The sequence below is a fragment of the Amphimedon queenslandica genome, unplaced genomic scaffold, assembly GCF_000090795.2.
Source record: "Amphimedon queenslandica unplaced genomic scaffold, v1.1 AMPQUscaffold_12250, whole genome shotgun sequence".
Classification (NCBI taxonomy): Eukaryota; Metazoa; Porifera; class Demospongiae; order Haplosclerida; family Niphatidae; genus Amphimedon; species Amphimedon queenslandica.
In genome coordinates, this window is record NW_003547512.1 from 1 (window position 1) to 5,738 (window position 5,738).

General features: G+C 35.6%; 1 long non-coding RNA gene across 2 annotated transcripts in view; it reads right to left on the reverse strand.

Moving 5' to 3' along the window:
• Positions 1 to 1,351: 1,351 nt before the first annotated feature.
• Positions 1,352 to 5,738, reverse strand: part of LOC109588176 (uncharacterized) — an 11,967-nt gene continuing 7,580 nt past the window's right edge. The window contains exons 2-4 of one of the 2 annotated variants that reach the window (XR_002188005.1): positions 1,692 to 1,873; positions 1,564 to 1,646; positions 1,352 to 1,483 (exon numbers count right to left, since the gene is read on the reverse strand). This is a non-coding gene — a long non-coding RNA (uncharacterized LOC109588176). Of the gene's footprint in view, positions 1,484 to 1,563; positions 1,647 to 1,691; positions 2,087 to 5,738 lie in introns of those variants that run through there. The other variant, XR_002188004.1, reaches the window with a different exon arrangement.

The following is a 5,738-nucleotide window of genomic DNA, read 5'->3' on the forward strand; positions in this document are numbered from 1 at the left end:
CTTGGTTGTGAGTACAACTTCTACAAAGTTGACTAGCTCTACAAACTTTTGTTTTTAAGCTACTGTATTTTTCCATGAGGTTGTAATAATAAAGTGTTTATAATTTTAATTTTCAACAATATTTATTGTTGTTAATTCATTATTATTGTAAACAAGTTCTCAATGCCTGTACACTACAAATTAGACCAACAGAGTGGACCAGGAAGGCACATAAGTATACATTAGATTTTTAACAAAAAATAACTACAACTAAAGCAGCTAACCAGCATGCTAAGAGCAAAAGACATGCCTACATGTAACATAATGACTATGGTATAACTAACCAAGACATGCCTACACATATGTACATGTAACAATATGACTTTGATATAACTTCATTGTCCTAACAGTACTTAAAATGACTTAAAATTGACTTAAAATGACATCATCAATATATCCCATTTCATTCTTACAAATCTCCAGCTTAAGGTAAGAACACTGTTTTCAAATTAAGATTTTTCACATTTTAAGGGAATCATGCACTATTATCAGACATATCCAGATAAAAGAGCAAAAAAGATTTGAAAAAACAAAAAAAGAGAGCAGAGCAGTCATAAAAAATAGACAATATGGACGAATAATGTACAAGTATAGAATATTATTATCATTATTTAATTTGATGCAACTATTCACTTTAGTAAGCAAATTTCTAGATATTGAGTGAATAAGACTACATAAAACAACAGAAATAGTAGTTTATTATTTTTCTAACTATCATTTATCCTAACATTAAAGACAAAACTCATAGACAAGTGTGTGTGCAAAAAAAATTTTACAGGACAGGTACTTTACAAGCTTGGCATAATAGGAAGCATACATGCATCTAATAAATGTCTATAACTTAAACTTAAAAAGAGCATTGAAAGAATCAAAACTATACAACATGCAAAACAATAAACAATTATATAGTGTCTTGCAAGACTCACCAAATCTGTATATTTTGAGAGGTATTCTACATTAAAATAGAATTACTTGCTTTACTTTTCATGTAATTAATTTGGCTAACTGCAAGAGCAAGGGACAAATACATTGAATGATAGGTACATACATAATTCATTATGCAACTTAAAGTTCCTCTCATAATTGTAAAGAAATTCACCCAAAAAGTTCAAAAAAATGTATTGTGCATGCCTTTCTCATATTCATCACTTTCATGTATAAGAAGTTATCACAAAGTCTAAAGTTTACAAATACTTCCAGTAATAGATTTTAATCATCAATGAACAACAACGATAATTTTGCAAGTAAAAATCTATAACAAAGAAAATTATTGATTGCATTGCTTACTTCCTTACTATGTCTAGGTTGAGTATATTCAAAGATCTTGAGTTGTTACAATAAATAAAGCATATAGAACCCTCAAAACTAATTTCACTTCCACACCCACTAGGACAAAGTATCCTTATAGTATGAGCTACCAAATGTATCCGGCAAACGATACCACCTGAAGAATATAACAACAAGAAGGATGGCATGATAATACATGTAAACTGTGAGTGTAATTATAGGCACACATTTACAAACTTTTCAGAAAACTGCTCTGTCCCTCTAGTAAACATACATGAAAATAGTGACAAGGCCTCCATTTCTCATAATGGAAAAGTTAACTGAGGAGAGAAAGTTTGCTTTGCAATAAAAAAGGAGACTCTTACTTTATAAAGCACAAATAGACTGAGATGGTGAGTGTTTTCCCTTTCCTTAACCGGTATATATGCTCCATTGCTGTAAACTACAGCTTCATAGTAGTACACACATAACTTGTTCTGCAACAGTTTTTGTAGCTAGAAAAAGTGTACAATGATTTGCTTTTAGTCCTATTAACCAATTCTTCAAACTATAGCAGAAAGAAAATGTAATGTAAGTGTCACACCTAGTTATGTATATCAATAAAATGCAAAACAGTTAATCTATGCATGTACATTATAGTCTTCAGACAAAAGCACTGTTACAATGTCCCAAAACCAGTTAAACGAATTTTACAACTTGCAATTTTTTCTCACATACTCAAGTGCAACAGCATGTGGATGTACCCCAGAGTATAAGGAAGAAACTTTTATAGCAGAAGGTGCCATTAGGTAAAACATTTAAAAAATAAGACTTCCCAAAAGATGTGCTACAAGTCAAACAACACTAAAATATAACACTACAGAATATAGATGCACATTACAAATGCAACCAACAGAAGACAAAAACAAGCAGGTTTTTTTTGTTAGGCAGAAGTACAATACTACCAATGATAAATCAAATACTTTGTTGCATACAGCACCAATTACTATTCTTCACAACACTCCCTAAATGAAAAATGAAGACTATCTATTCAACATATTTTTGGACTTTAAAAGTGAGACAATTTGCATTTATTGTACAATACACTGCATATCATACAATAAATCCCAACCTGGACCACGAGGAGGTAGTCTCACACTCCAGGTCAAAAAACTCACAACTCTGCAATTTTACCTAAGCAGCACATTATAGCAGTAACTCTCTCTCTCATTTGCCACATACAGTTCAAAACACTTGGCATGCTAGTTTTTATGTGTGGTTTAGCATGCAGTTTATTTCACTATATTCCCTGTACAACACAACAGCCACCATCACGAAGCATGGCATGGCATGTTGCTTCACTACTAGTGACTGTCAATATGACACAAAAGCTGCCACACAACATGTGGTACTACTTACATGATTTCACTACTACAATGTAACACTCTGTATAATGCAACAACAACCGCTACCCAAAGCGTGGTACGGCATGTAGCTACATTCAGAGTTTTTGAACCACTCTGTGAAATATATCAACAGCTGCCACCCAAAGCGTGTCACAGCAATTGAGCATAAAGATCTAGTGACTTTCATCACTCTTAGAACTTTAATAAGCTGCCACCCAATATGTGGTACAGCACCAAATAGTTAAAGTCACCCTGTATTCAACTGTCATAATGTCATTACATGTCATGTGGTACATGACCAGTTTGTATAGTTAGTATTGTGTGTTTTAATTAAAACATTTCTCACAAACTGCCATTAGCATAATGTGCTGCAAAGGTTTAGGCAAATGTCACAAATGTGGACAGTTTGTCTACAACAGAGAGTGAGAGGGAGTATTCTCATACTCAAGTGGCAAAATATGATAAGCATACAATGAGTAATTACAAACAAACAAAATGCAGTTGTACTTTAACCACAAATAATGAAACTAAAATATCTTAAGTAGTAATTGCACTATATTAACGAAAATAGAAGACATGGTATAAAATTCTTTATAACATCAAAGACAAAGATCTTACCATTTTGTATTAAGCTAAAGAAAACTAAACTAAACAATTTCACTCTAAAATAGCAAGGCTAAAATGTCATTACACTGCTTTTAATCAAGTACAGGTATTACTAAATCATAGTGATTACAATTAATGTGGTACAGATACAACATGACTTTCATGGGTGTCATACAAGTTTCGTTAGTGAACCGAGGCACATAAGTATGCCAATCACGGTAATTGGAATATTCTGAAAATACCATAATCTTAACTTGAAACATTGTGGCAGCTGCAAATACCTCATATTCAGATGACCATGAGGTTTCTAAATAGAGTTTATGTCTGTTTATGTGACTCCTCACTGCTTTTAATGCATCAATATCGTAATAAATTCCTGAACGAACGAGTCTACCAAAGGCAAGAACATTGGCAGGGTCAAGCATGAAGTTAATTAAGGACATACGGACTGCAAAATGATTATCTTCAGTACCAGTAATGGCTTTTGAAATTGTCCTATAGAAACATGCCCCATCACCGACAATCTTATCCCGAATATGAGGAGCTATTTCTCTGCAAGGAACCTGTTTGACAGCATCAACACGTTGAACAACTGCGATACCAGAGAGCTTTGATATAATTGCAACTGCTTTCTGTACCCAATCTCTATTTGTAGAAGGAGGTGGTAACATTTCATGCAAAACCTTTAAAGCACCCTTGGTCTTTTCTTCATCAATTAAACAGTCTGATTCAAGACTGTGAAATGATTTTGTCTCTACTTTTCGACCCACAAAGTCATTGTGAGGAACAGTTACACTATCAACACCAGTCGTTCTGTGGTCTTTCATTTTGAATGTAAAAGGGGTCAGCAAGCACCTTGGTACAGAGAGCTCCAACTTCTTATTTTCAAACAAACTTGGAGTGCATACAGAAGGAGAACCTACTTCTTCAGCCACTGCTAAATGGAAACTTTGCTCTTTTAATTTCGATGGACTTGGTGTCATTGATGGTGAAGGGCACTTACTTAAAGATATCTGTACCTCCCGCATCTTGTGGATAGATGTTGGAGTACTTTTGGATGGAACAGAGGTCAGCGGTACTGAGGAATCCCACTTTTTATTCTGCAACAAAATTGGAGTATGTACAGAAGGAGAACCCACTGTTTTAGCCACTGCTAAATGGGAACTTTGCTTATTCAATTTTGATGGGCCTGGGGTCATTGACGGTGAAGGGCACTTGCTTAAAGATACATGTACCTCCGGCATGTTGTCCACAGAAGTTGGAGTACATGTGGAGTGAGAGCCTACTTTATGAACAGTTGATACAGTGTGTGAAATGTGCACCACAGGAGTACTTTGCCGTGGAATTTGTGGTAGAACAAGAGTATTGGATGGCGAACAGCATTTTTATACAGACATCTCCAACGTTTTACCAAGGATAAAAGATGGAGTGGATACAGTAGCAGAGCCTCCTTTTTCAGCAGTTGATGCATTGCATGGGACAATAACACTTCCAAGAGCAGGGGTACTTTGGTCTTTAATTTTTGATAAAACTAATGGAGAAGGGACTTTCGGTGAATTCAGACCCATTTTCTTAAGTGGCGGTGTCCACAAGGCACCAGGAGTGAGTGAGCTGTCCATAGCCCTTTTCCTATTTCTTACATTATCAGGGCAATCCCATTTGTGACATGGAAAATTGGGACATGCACAGGATTCAACAATCGTTTCATCACTTAGGGAACATTCAAAGTCATAACAATCATCGTCAAATTCAGATACATTGTCATCACTTTTGGATGCATTGATGTCACAGGAGGTATCAATTCCAGTAGCAGTATCACAGGTTCTCCTCAGTGGACAACTCTTGTGGGACGTCCTTCTGTGGTCTGTTGAGCCACATTTGCATTTGTCAGTCGAGGCATCTGCAATTACTTCTTCAGTAGATGCATCCCTTCCATAATCGTGATTCATTGCACTCTCTTTTACAAACAATTGCCTGCGTTGATGTTCAAAGACTTTACGCTTTCTCTTATATAGCTTCCTCCTTGCTTTAGCAACATTGGTCTTCTTGCTTTTTATATCAAAAAATCTATTTGCATTCAGCTTCTCCAAGATAGATGGAAGATTCTGAACAACAGGAAGGCACATCCGCTCAAGGATGTCAAGAATCCAGTGGTACTGAGGACCACGTTTTGTGAAAAGATAGGTCATGCAACCTTGAATGAGACCTATGTTGGTAGAAACGTGGTAGTGAAGACGTGCAAGGTTCCAATTTTTGGACCTATACCTAACAAGCACATTGTGCGAAGCTTCAACAGGGTTTGTTGTGACTTTACCTATTTCAGGATGTATCAATACATCAGCCAGACCTGCCTTTTCTTGACACTCTAACTTGTAAGCTAGGGTATGAAAAGGACACTTCAAAACTTGGTCACTTTTGTAA